The sequence below is a fragment of the Vulpes lagopus genome, chromosome 1 (assembly GCF_018345385.1).
Source record: "Vulpes lagopus strain Blue_001 chromosome 1, ASM1834538v1, whole genome shotgun sequence".
NCBI classification, from domain to species: domain Eukaryota; kingdom Metazoa; phylum Chordata; class Mammalia; order Carnivora; family Canidae; genus Vulpes; species Vulpes lagopus.
This window is the reverse complement of record NC_054824.1, coordinates 22,050,860-22,065,201: the sequence shown is the minus strand read 5'-3', so window position 1 is coordinate 22,065,201 and position 14,342 is coordinate 22,050,860.

Below are 14,342 nucleotides of genomic sequence, written 5' to 3'. Positions count from 1 at the left end.
GGTTCAGGTCAGGATCCTGGAATCTGGGCCCCAGGTCAGATGGGCTCCCTGCTCAGGAGGGAGTCTGCTTCTCCCTCTCCTTCTACCACTCCCCTCTGCTCATGCTCTCTCTCTCTTCCATAAATAAGTAAAGTCTTTAAAAAGAAAGGCAAACTTTCTGTTCTGTTGGTTAGAATTTATAGAATTTAAATGACTTTATTATAACAGCTCATCAATTCTTTCTCCTAGAGCTCTAATATTCATAGGTACGGTATTTTATGAATTCATTCTATGAATTAATTTATCAATACATATTTAGAAGCAAATTGTATTATACTCTTAACAATTGGATATATTGATGGCATCTAAGAAAAATAATAGACTTAAGTTTTTGTTCTACTCATTTCCATTGGACAAATACAAAAGTCCTTAATTATTATATTTATATATATATTTTTACTCCAATATTAATGACTGTTATGAGTCAACTTTATGAACAAATTTTGATTTGGCTCCAAAATGCATTAATTATCGATAAGTGCAAAGATAATACAAATGAATATTATTATTCCTCTCTTACATGTAGGTTTGGTTGATTGTATGTTTTTCACTACCTTTGATCTACTTTATTATTTCTTCTAATTTGGAATACTCTTACATATTATCAAAGATCAATTAGCCAATCAGTCAATGTAACATCACCTGATACAGTAGTCTATTTGAATATATTGGAGATTTTTAAAGATGACTTTTGGGGATTATTACTATGCATTTGTTATTATTATGAATTATCATAAAAGTGCTACTCAAAAGTAAAGGATTTCATTACTTCATATGTTAAAACTTCTTTACATCACTATGTTTATTGTCTATTGTCAGAATATCTATTTTAAAATAAGTTGGAAATGTTTGAATGTCCTTTTTTTAACATTATGAGAATAAATAGAATCTTACCTTAGATTACGAGAGGATGATTTTCAATGAAAATTTGGTGGAGGGAAGGAATCATGAATGCAAAAAGGGCAGAAGAAATGGGCAGAAGAGACAGGGAAGGAGGATGAGAGAGAGCTCTATCCAGAGGAGGAGCTTTTTCCAGAGGAGGTCCCTTTCCCTGGATAGAAAGAAATACTTTACAAGATGAAGCAGCAGCAGTGATGAACCAAAAGGCCTGAGAGTGCATCGACCTGAAGCTGTGGTGTGTGTTCCTTTTCTTGAATGAGAAAAAACTGCCCAAGGTCATTTAAGAATTAGAAAAGAAGAGGGAATTAATTTTAACAAGGTAGAGAAAAACTTTTATTTCCCGTGTTTGGGACAACCTGAAGGAGACAGGACAGAGGCAGGAAGGATGGCAGAGAGAGAGTTGCAAAAGGTCAAATAGAAAATGCTTGGCATTTTTACTGTGTATTAATAATAACAAATATGACCTAGATTCTCTGTGGTGTGATTTTATAGTGAGATAGAGGTGAAGTATATATGACTAACTCCAGGGGATGAAATCGCAAAGGTTATAATAAAAAGAAATATTGGTAGACCAAAAATGAAGACATTTCTCCTTTTGTTCTGTTTTGCTTGTTTGGAATATGTATTATTGAATAGCTGCTAATTAGACTCAGCAGCTGAGATCCATCTGCAAACAGTCTCTCTACTATTCCACTAGGATGTGGATCCAGAAATGAAATAGAAGAGAGAACAGACATGAAATATTCCATAAGGATAAATCTTTTCCAGTCCCTCCAAGCCAAAATCTCTATAAATTTGAAAGCATCAGGATTGATTGCCCTTGATCTTCGGCCACTCTCCAACATAAAGGATATCACAATGAATTTCAAAGCCCCTCAATGCTGATGGAGCCACAGTATTCCCCTTCCCACCACTTCAATGGCTTGTATTTACAAGAGTCTATTATCAAAGGAAAACACGCCCTCAGACAAACACAGGGAAAAGGCACCCAAGTGACCAGGCAATTCCCCATCTTTCTCTTCCAGTGTGAGATGTTAGCTCAGAGCTTGAGGGAGCCTCTGTATTTTCTGAGAACGCAACTTCTGTATGTAAGTCATTTGTTTTCTGCCCTAGCCTAGGCAGACGCACCTCCCACCTCCAGCAACTGAATCCACTAAAAAGAAAAAAAAAAAGAAAGAAAAGAGAAGAAAACAGATACAATCTATACCTGGTTTTCATGTATCGATATTTTCGCATAATCCTAAAATTGATTCTAAACTGCTTCCTATTTTCCTGCATGTTTGGTTAAGATGAATGTCAGGTGCTGACTGCTTAATGTTGACTAGTAAGGCTTGCATCCATTTTTGCTGCTTGAGGATAGATTAAATGAGCAGGAACAAGATGAAGAGAATCCCATGGGGCCCAGGCCTTCAATCCATCCAGTGCGTCAGTGGTAGAGAAAGGCCGAGAAGGACATGATTGTCAATGCCCACTGAATTTTTTTCATCTCCTCATATTTCTAAATTATGCTACTCACTTCCTGAAAACTTGAGATATTTAAATGCAACTTAGCAGAAAAGTACTGTTTTGTCTTAACTGTTTTTAGATTGTTCCTACATCCCTGCTGGTTATTACATTGTATGCCTCTGAATTTTTGTCCAGCTTCAAAATACATAACCTAATTCCAGTATGTTGGGATTGGGCAGCTATGATCATGTTTAGTGTATTCTAAGTATTTTTTATTGTGCATTTTCATCACGGAATGGATATAACACAGTGGTTTGATATAACACAATGGTTCTTTGTCAGTTTCCTTATGATATTCTTGAGGAAAAATTAGCAAACCTGTACATGGAATTTCATATGTTGAAACATCAATTTTGTATATGAATAAGGTGGTCTGCTAAATTTCCACTGAACATGTTGAAAAATGCTTGTATTTGGCAGAAAAAGAAATGCCACTGTGGATGAACCATTCTATAATTAATTACTACTGGTGAGATACCAATCAAAAGACCAATTATATTTCTACATTAGCAATTTTCTAAGTTCAAACTTATAAATGTACCATTTTGGTTATCATAATTTCTAGCTTGAATGTAGTATATAATGGATTTAGGTTAATTGCAATATCTGTAATTTCAAGAAACATATGAAAACAAGAATGTCTCTTTTCCTCTGTAATAGTATTGATTTCTTTTCTGCAGTAAATAAGAGATGTTCTAGAAAATTTTAAAGGGAAAGAGAGTAAGGTTTATAAGCCTGCAGTAGAAGACCTTATAGATTGAACTCTGATGAGAGACACATGCTCAATAAATACTTCTCTCCCATAAAAACAATTCTCTCATAAAAAAAAATTCTGTTTTTTTTTTTTTGCTAAAGGAGCTATCGTGTATGCTCTTCATATTAAGAACATGATCCATTATTTTTATCTTACAGCCTTCTTTTAATCTTAGGTAGATGCAGGCTGATATCATTAGCCATCATTTGAGTGTGTGCATTATAATCTTCAGCACTCTGATTTTATCCATTAAGAGTATGAAAAACCTGTGGGAAGGCTTTAAAATACTTTTTCTCCTTAAAAAATTCTTTGAGTTCACAACTCAGCAAGAGCTTAATTAAAACCAATAGGAAAAAAAAATTTTAATGATTTATTTATTTATTTATTTGGGGGAGGCACAGAGAGAGGGAATCTTCAAGCAGACTCTGTGGTGAGTAGGGAGCCAACAGGAGGCTCAATCTTATAACCCTGAGATCATGACTCGAGCTAAAACCAAGAGTCAGACACTTAACTGACTGAGTCACCCAAGTGCCCCCCAATAGGGAAAACTTTTATAAATATTTAAGGCAAACTATCAGTTTTGTTTTCTTAAAACTTCTATTTCTCCAAGCCCTTCTTTCCTTCAAAAAGCACTTCTTGAGAAGGTACTATATGACCATCACAATATGAGGCAATAAGTTCCATTATTGAACAAGCAAAGATATTGATGCAAAAGTGATATTAAAACCAGGCAAAAGTGACCTGCCTTTTCAAGTCAAGTCTGTACCAATAGGCCCAGAACTGAGGTGCTCTTCTGGAGCTGGCCAACTTGAACCACAGGAGTAATCACTGAGGCTGTAGTGGTTATTCCTTACAAGTTATAAGTTTCCTTTCTCACGTCTCCACATGGTTCTTCATCTGCAATAAAGCACTCATTTGATTACATCCATATTTGCCTCAAAAAAAAGCAGATGTTTTCAATACCATTATTGGATAAATTTTGGCTAAACGAAGCCAAAACAAATCCTGTCATTGATCTCTTTGAACTTCTGGGCCAGGGTCACAGTGCTCTGGGGCTTATCTTCCTGGTACGAAGGAATGAGCTCATCTTTCAGAGTGTGTTAACCTCTTTTAGGGGTGCGGAATACCAGATGGCACACAGAGAAAGTGCTGAAGGAGCGGCAGGTAGTGAATCAGGGTTTCTAAACCCTGTGTGATTTTAAAAGTCACTTGGGGAGACTTAAAAACCCAGATTCCTAAGTCTCCCCCAGATCGTCACGTCTTAATCTCCTGAGATGTGTCCACAAATCTGAATTTTTGCAAGCTCTCTGGCCGACTCAATTGATCACGCATGCTTGTGAAACCCTAAAGGCAAACCTGAGAAGCTGTCTTAAATATTTTCCGAGAAAAACGTACTTTATAAATAAAACTTTTCAAGTTTGTTAGAACTGATGCACCTCAGATCGGAAAGATCAAATTAGGCTTTGACGATCCCACTAGAATTTTAGCAGCTTGAACCTGCGATAAAGTATCTATTTGACGTGTCCTATCTAATAGGCAAGTAACAATCGTTGCACTTTCACAGGAACTGAGATACAGAGCCATTGTATTTCCCACCTCCACTAAGGAGGGAGGGGTGTAGGGGTGGGAGGGTTCCACAAATTAACTGGCTGTCCCCCACAAATTAAAAGAAAAGGTAATCAATTCAAATCTGATGAAAAGTGAAAATGCTTCTTATCTGGTGTTGTGGACTGGGTAAAAATAAAATTATCTCTGGTAAATATTGTGCTACTATATTATAGTAAAACAGAAATGATTTATAGTTTATTTAAAATTTTTAAGGATTTTATTTATTTATTCATGAGAGACAGAGAGAGGCAGAGAAACAGGCACAGGGAGAAACAAGTTCCCTGTGGGGAGCATCATGTGGGACTCGATCCCAGAACCCCAGGATCATGCCCTGAGCTGAAGGGAGATGCTCAACCACTGAGTCACCCAGGCGTCCCTGATTTATAGTTTAGAAAAGGATTTTACAAGATACTTGGGAAAAGCCCTGCATTACATACCAGATCCTACCAAGAAGAATGTTTATTTCAATTAATATAGTTGTGATATATCCCCTTTAATGAAAGTTATTTAGTCCTTTCCAGATAGAAAAGTGAAACCAAAGTCCCCAGTCCACTCTCTGGATAGAAAACTCAAAAAGTTTATATGAGTATAGTTTGCTTATATAATATGTACTTCCTTACAAATTCCCTTGAAATGGAAAATATCAATTTTAATAATTTCTTCTTTGAAAAAGTTAATAATTGCTGAGACACAATACTTCCAGTTTCAGAATCATGTTCTATCATAGTTGGTTATACCCAAATGCATCAGATAAAAATTATTCTTTTTCTGATACGTTCTGAAAAATATTCATGACTTTCTGTATGCACTTTATATTTCCCACTGTACGAGATTTTATAAAGTTTAATAACTTTGTTCCTATTGCTACTATCATAGACTATATTTTTTTATCCTTTTCACCTTTTTATTATTTTCCTAAGACTATATTAAATCTGCCAGTCTTCATTTCAATTCAAGAACTATTTATTGAGGTTGTGTTAAGTATCAAGACACTGTACTAAGTTCCCCGGGACACCATGATGAGTAAAACAAACCCTCAAAGTACTTTCTTCATGATGCTTCAAAGTGAGAATAATATTCCATGTTCAAAAGCTTTTAGCTTTATACACCTGAAAAACTTCATCATGATAGGAGCTTAGCATTAAAAAGAACCCTTTAAGATCAACACATGAAACCCACATCCCCTGAGCATTTGTCCAACCTGGGCTTGAAGAATTTCCTTCAAAAGGGACTCCTCATTTTAGAAAATCTCAGCTCTTACAAAACGACTTCTAATTTGGAGCCATGATTGATTTCCCTAATATGCTGACTATCACTAATAGTTGTTCATTTAAGGTAGCATGGAACAGTCTTTAATAACCTTTATGACTTCACAAGCATCTTCCACAAGCATCTCCTCTTGTGATTTACTGTATCAGTGTATTATGATTTTTATTATATTTTACTTCTTTCACTTTATTCTGTTTACTGATTATTATACTTTTCTTTTCTTTCTCTTTCATTTCCTGTTTTCTGGCATCTGTTGGAATGAATAATTATATTTTATTATTCATTTTCCCCTTTACCAGTTTGAAAGTTTCATCTTTCAATTTCATCCTTTTAGTGGTTATATCTCTATCAAGTGTGAGCTACATAAGAGAGGTAGAATGTATTACTTCCAAAATCCATGAGCCAACCTCTATTTCAGGGAGTATTTTTCTTTTACCCTATTTTGAAACTTGTACATCAAACTAAAAAGCAAAGAAAACAATCAGCAGGGTGAAAACACCATCCAAGGAATGGGAGAAAATATTTGCAGACCATATGTCTGAAAAGGGATTAATTTCCAAAGTTATATAAGGAAATTTTATAATTCAATAGTAAAAAATAATAATAACTCAATTAAAAATGGATAAAGGAAATATAAATCAACACCACAGGGAGATGTCACATCACACCTCTACAATGGCTATACCAAAGAAAAAAAAATAGGGTGCCTGACTGGCTCAGTTGGTTAAGCATCTGCCTTGGGCTCAGGTCATGATCCCAAAACCTGGGATCAAAGCCCGGAGTTCAGGCTCCTAGTTGGGTGAGGAGTCTGCTTCTCCTTCTCCCTCTGCCTGCTGCGCCCCCTGCTTGTGCCCTCTTTCTATCTCTGTCAAATAAATAATTAAAAAAAAATCTAAAAAAAAAGTGTTTGTGGGGATGAAGGGGAATCAGAACCCTTGTGCCTTGTTAGTGGGAATATAAAATGATGCAACTGCTATGGAAAACAGTACGTGCGTTCCTTTAAAAAAATGAAAATAAAACTTCCTTATGATCCAGAAGCCCTATTTCTGATATATAACCCCCCAAATTGAAATTAGAACCTTGAAAGGATGTCTGCACTCCATGTTCATAGCAACACTATTTAGAACAGCCAAGAAAAGGAAGCAGTACAAATGCTTATTGCAGATGAATGGATAAGGGAAAAGTGATAGCAGTCAGCCTTAAAATAGAGGGATATCAGATATATGTGACACGTGAATAAACCTGAGGGACATTATGCTACGTGAAATAAAACAGTCACTGTAGGACAAATATTGCATGATACCATTTACATGAAGTATATAAAATAGTCAAGCTAAAAAAAAAAAAGTGAGTAAAATGGTAGTTGTCAGATTCTGGGGGGAGAGGGTAATAGGGATTTATTATTCAAGGTCTGTGAAATTTCAGCTGTATGAGATAAATAAATTCTAGAGATCTGCTGTACAACATTGTGTCCATAGTTAATAAATTTTATGCACTTCAAAACTTTAGAGAGATCTTGTGTTAAGTGTTCTTACCATAATACACATTTTTAAGCTACAAATTATCTTTTGGTCACTGGTTTTACTTAGCAATGCTTATGTGCTTCTTGTATTTGCTCTCTTTTCTCTGGTTTTTATTTTTCTGTAACAGTTCTTTAAGAGAGGATGTAAGATTAGTAAAATATCAATTTTTTTATGTTTTAAAATGAATATTTTACCATTATTGTTAATTAATGCTTTGTCTGGGTTTAGAATTTTAGGTTGGTCTTTAATGTTTCAAAATATTAAAGCTATTTTTCATTGTTCCCTGGCATTTATTATTGTTGCTGAAAATTATGCCATTGCTCTAATTGTCATGCCTGTGGAGCCTGTGGAGCCTGTGGAGCCAATGCAACATTCCTTTTGTGGCCTCTGAGATTTTTTTTTTTTTTTTTTTTTTTTTTTGGTGTTCTCCAACTTCACAAGTATTTGAGTAAGGATTTGTTTCTATTAACCCTCTAAGGATTCTGTTTTCTTCTCTAATTTCTTACTTTACTTTTCAATGATCACTTCTAGAAAATTCTCAGCAATTTTCTTATGAAATATCACCTTTTCTCTATTCTTTCCTTCCATTCATGCCCTCAGACCTGTAGGGTATCTTCTCATTCTTCTATCTTACATTTGTCTTATATTTATGATGTTTTATGCTAAGTGATTTCCTAAGAACATTTTTCTAATTTACTAATTTGCTTCTCAGTTGGGTGTTTCACCATTTTGACTTGACTGTTGTTATATTCACATTTATATTCAAGTTTTGGAAGAACATTTACAATATGCCTCCAATATTTATCATATTTGCAAAACATGTTATTCATAAAGTTTCAAAATTTGCCTTTGACAATTCCTTCAGATAATTAATAAAGTTGGCAATATTCAACAGAAAACCAGACATTGACCCAGAGATTATTAAAGGTTTTATTTATAGTCTATGTATGTTAGTGAAGTTTTTGAAATAATTATGGAAGCACGGGGAATTTATTTGGGGTTAATGCTAAATCTATGTTCCCTGCTAGCCATTAACCCTCAGGCAATATCTTACTCCTAGGTCATTACTGTAATTATAAGGCAAACATTTAAGAACAACACAGGCATATTGGCTTATATATTTTTTTGTACTTAGGTGGCATTATCATAATTGGTGTGTTGGGGGAATTTCTGGGAATTTGCGATTAATCCATCACTTAAAAATCAGTTTTTTAGATTATCTTTAATTTTCAATTTATGTTATTATAATTAACTTGTATTTATAAGTACAGTTGGAATAATGTAAGAGTATCAGAAGTTGCTTTCAATTATAAGCTTCATATTGTAGCTAAATTGGAAGTTTACTATTGAATTGAAAACACATATTATTAGGAACATCTCATCCTGATGAAGAAAACTGCAATGGTTAGCCATTTATGCTAATCATGTGGAGGCAGAGATGTTAAAGAGGAAGGAGATTGTTCTGATAGTTCATACAATGTGTCCCAGTAAGAATATCTTATCTTGGACTTGCCTTAGATACAGTAACAGCTGTTGGGTCTCTGATTGGGTTTCAAGCTCTTGCTCTGACTCCTGTTATGAAAGTTCAAGTTGAATAAAGTCAACAGAGCCACATACAAGCTCTCCTTTTAAATTGCTCCACAAGGCTGAGAACTGAGTGATTGCTATATACAAGATCTATCACTTATTCCCACTAAATTAACCCTCCACACCTGCTTCCTATCATTCAGTTTGTGCTTCTGTTGCCTTTGGATGGGTAATTTTTTAGCTTTTCTCTGACATTTAGCCTAGTGTTTTCTGTAGGTACACTGGTGCATGTTTGTATTCAGAATTTATTGGTTATCTTCTTTAATATCATCTTTAAGTTAAATTGTTATAATTTAAAATAATTAATAAATGTTTGCTGTTTATTCACATGGCACAAATCATATAAATAGTATAAGTCTCCATAGTCAACCTGGCCACCAAAAGCATTGACCTGATGATTCCTTGAAAACAAACCACACACTTAGAATCAAGCCTGCTCAGATTTTATTTGAATCCTATCTGTTTTAGCATTCCACAATCATAAATTATTAGAAAAACCAGAAATTTGGAAGAAACCTGAGAAAATGCCAAGAAAGGCCAACAAATTAGATATAGGGGAAAAGAAATTAGGAGTACTGGACAATTCAACTAACACAGGAAGCATAGTGGACTGGAAAGAGCTCGGTCACTGAAGTTATATATATATATGCAGAAAAAAACATAGATAGAGAGCATGCATTAAATAAATAGAGAATATCAAGGACATTTCAAAATTGTTTCTACTTCAGGAGATTGGAAAATCTTCACCATTTTGTTTCTATGATTCCAGTTTTGGTTTTGTACATTAATTCCTTAAATAAATGGGTCATGGTTACCTTGGTTTTTGGAAGACTAAGTTTCTGCTTCTACTGCCCCATTTAAAATAACCCCAAGGGCAGCCCGGTGGTTTAGCACTGCCTTTGGTCCAGGGCGCGTGATCCCGGAGACCCAGGATCAAGTCCTGTGTTGGGCTCCCTGCGTGGAGCCTGCTTCTCCCTCTGCTTGTGTCTCTGCCCCTCTATCTCTGTGTCTCTCATGAATAAATAAATTAAAATCCTAAAAAATAAAAAAAATTAACCCCAGACTTGGGGAACCTGGGTGGCTCAGTCAGCTAAGTGTCCAACTCTTGACTTCAGCTCAGGTCATGATCTCAGGGTCTTGAGATCAAGCCCCACGTCCGACTCTGCTCTGGGCATGGGACCTGCTTAAGATTTTCTCTCTTTTTAGCCCCCTTTCCCCTCTCCTTGCTCTTTCTCTCAAAGTGAATAAAATAAAATAAATAAAATAAAATAACCCCAAGAGTCCCAGGATCAATGAAGTCATGCTGTAAATTTGCTGTATGTCTACAGAAAAACAGAACAAGTTTATTATAGTCAAGACCAACAGATTTAAAATATAATGACCTCGACTGGAATCATGTTTCTGCCCCCTACAATCTATGGGAGCATGGGCAAATCACTCACTTTTTAAATTCTTTCATTCATAAAATGGGTATGATAATAGATAATTTGTAGAACTCTTAGCAAATTGATGAGGTAAGTGATGGTGCCTTATGAACTATAAAAATAGACTTACAGTTTTATATTGTGAAATGGAAGGGCAATCAACAGAATAAAATACTTAATATTCTACAAAGAGAGGAAGTAAAAGAGTTGTTGCATATTGTGCATGAGAATCTGCAGAAGCTTTGGAACCTTTTTCCCTGGAGGTCATGAACCATGTGGTAAATCACCATCTGTTGGAGATGGCTTTAATGTGGCAAAGCTAGAAGGAAAGACTAGCTAAATTTTCAGATTCCTTTCCAGCTTTATGTGTTTTTTAATATATATTTAATAGCATAAAGGTATTTTAATTTTTCCTCTTTGAAGGTAGTTATTATTAAAGGCTGTGAATTAATAAATACCTTAGTAGGTGGGAGTGCCTTGGTAGAAATAATTTCTGGAATGTCATTTTTTTCCTTGTAAGTTGTTTTTAACACTTCTTAAATATTTTTTTTATGTTTAAAGATTTTATTTATTTATTCATGAGAGACACAGAAAGAGAGGCAGAGACATAGGTGGAGGGAGAAAGAGGCTTGCTGCAGGGAGCTCCAGAACTCTGGGATCACGCCCCTGGGCTGAAGGCAGACACTCAACCACTGAGCCACCTGGGGGGTCTCACTTGTTTTTAATACTTAAGTTTTACATAAACACAAAAAGAATTATTTCCAAAATACTGAACACTATACATGGCTGGATAAGAGGCATTATAAAAGAAACACCTTTGTTTCCGACCAGTTAGGGTGGACAGACTCATTCTCATTGTGATTGCAAGCCAGAACTAGGCATCAGCCAAAGCATTCCCCCTGCCATTATTTTGGATATAGAACTTCAGTAAGATTTAGGTAACACAATGAGAGGAACAAACCTTACCAAATATCTGTCAGGGTCATGTTGAAATCCACCAGTCCCTTAGATGCAAACCACAACCCTACCTAGCTCATTTCCCACAAAAATACCAGGGTAAGTAGCTGGAGTGGGTGGTGGTGAGGAAAGGGACACTCATATTTTATCCAATATTATTATTTATTAGCATGAATATTGAATTTCTCCAAATATCCTCAGCTTGAGTCCCGTTGTTTACAGTTCCCTGACAGGCATTATTTCTTCTCCCTTACAGGTTGCTGCCTCCCAACTGCCCTGATGATGCCACTGCATCATTTCTGTGGTCCCAATTAGTTACTATTTCTGATCTAGCTTAAGAATCAAATTTAAGGGATATCTGGGTGGCTCAATGGCTGAGAGTCTGCCCTTCGCTCAGCATGTGATCCTAGAGTTCTGGGATCGAGCCCCACATCAGGTTCCCCACAGGGGGCCTGTTTCTCCCTCTGCCTACATCTCTGCTTCTCTCTGTGTGTCTCTCATGAATAAATAAATAAAATCTTAAAAAAAGAATGATTTTTAAATAACACAAATAATTATTTTTGATTAACTTATTAACTTGATAAATATTGATTTATTATGTACTGTCAGGTGCTAATTCAGGAATATAAACATTTTTAAAAGGGATATTTTTATCTCTCCATAATGTAATTTTATAAAATTTATGAATCTACATTTCTAAATAAAATCTTTAACCAATGGGATTAAAGTTCACAGTAAGTCTTCCCTCCCAACCTTACCCCATAGCATATATGTCCAGTCATACTGATATTTTCAAGTCTCCACTGACACTGACAACAGTTAAATGCTCCTTACTTGGTATTTGCAATTATAATCTGATGAAGTTCTGGAGTTTCACCAGACTTTTTTTCATTTCTTTTTTTTTTTTTTTTACCAAATTGTCAACAAGTGATTAATTTGACTGATTCCTTCCAACACATTTTTTGCCCCCAAATCTGCTGCCCAGGATGGTAGCAAATGGCAAATAGAGTACAGAAGAAAAAAGCTTAAGTGTCTGGGTAATACGCACAGTTGGGCAATTAGTCTTCATATGGTATCAGACTGGGATGTGATAATACAGTTTTGTGAATTTCCCAGTTCTGTTGAAAGAATAGTTCCCAAATTGAACTTGACAGTCCTCCTTTTCTCTTTTCACACCAAAATACACAGTTTTAAAGGGATGGGGATATCTTCGGTAGCATTCACCTTAGCATATAAGACCCATTTCACTTTCAGTTTTATTTTCTGACTTGCTTTTCAAGGTATTTAAAAGAATCAGAAGTATTTAGAAATAGTTTCTGTGCCTCGTTATTCTAACATTATTTTGTTAGCTTTTCTCGTCACATTGTAACATTTTTGGCCTCGCCCTGATAGTGATGACTATTCCAAATAACACCATTTGCCTAGTATAACAGTTCTATAACTAAAGTTGCATGTGTTTTTCTTCTGACAACGTTAGAAACATTTCTTTACCAGGCCAGTATATGATATTTAAGAATTCTGAAAGTTAGGTTCTATAAATCAGTTGTCATCAGTATGCCCTCTCTATCCTCTGTCTCTGGTTTAAGAAATCATGAATGTTTCAATATGTTTGCTTCTGACACCATGCGACAGTGTCATTTCCAATGAACAAAGGAATCACTGTACTAGGCAGATTGGTTGCATTTATTTAAAGAATGAATCAATTATTGATTTTTCTACTGAAGTAAAATATAAACTTTCTGCTACTAATTTAATGACTATGTGTGCGCATATACACACAAACATACCCACCCCGCAACACACATCCCCAGCAAAGGCACTTAAGTTTTTACCTGAACATAGAAAGAATTAATACAGATTTCTGAAAGCAAAGAAGCTCATGGTGAACTCCATTACAAAAGTCACATTATTCTAACATAAAATAGAACTTGACATTTGGCCTAATTATACTTTTCAAATCTTTAATATTCTGCTTATCATTATGGATATTTAAATAAAGAAAACTACTCTGATACCTTTTGCCCTTTTTATGTTTCACAGTCTTCTTTGAATTAAAGAGGAAATTAAAGTTTTCTCAAGTAGAAGTTTTAATAGATAGATGAATAATATATAAAATTAATAATGCTAAACTTCCTCCTAATATTTTAGAACCAGGACATTTTCTATTTTAAGAAAGGCATCTATTACTCTTTCTCAAATATCTTTTAAAGAGAATAGAGTAAAAAATGAGTTATTATGATTCTATGCAACTTTGAACTTTGACTTATTCAATCCTAATTACCTATAAAAATTCTAGGACTTTCTTCATCCTTTTTCTAGATACAGTTTAGTATTATTTTAATGGATTTACACAAATCAGAGTAAAGTGCTTTCCAATGATTCATCTCATTGGACTTGGTTAAGTGCACAGGGAAATACTACATTTCAGACTGCCAATTTGATTTATATAAAAGAACATAGAGTCACTCACATAGGTGTTACATTAACTAGAGAGCCAACTGAGCTCAATGATTTTGGCATTGTAGAATTCCACAACTTTTATAAATTTCTATAATTTGTTTTAGAATTGTTGAAATAAGATTTCTTTTTATCTTTCCTTTTCCAGATTTCTGTTTTTAATATTTTATCATATGATTTTATTTTGTATCATAGCACCATGCTACAATATTTGCAATTTGAGTAATTTTTATAAAAATTTAATAATTTGGATATAAGAAGATTAACAAATGGCTTATGTGATTAAATCGTAACACATTTTCCTTAAAAATGAAATTA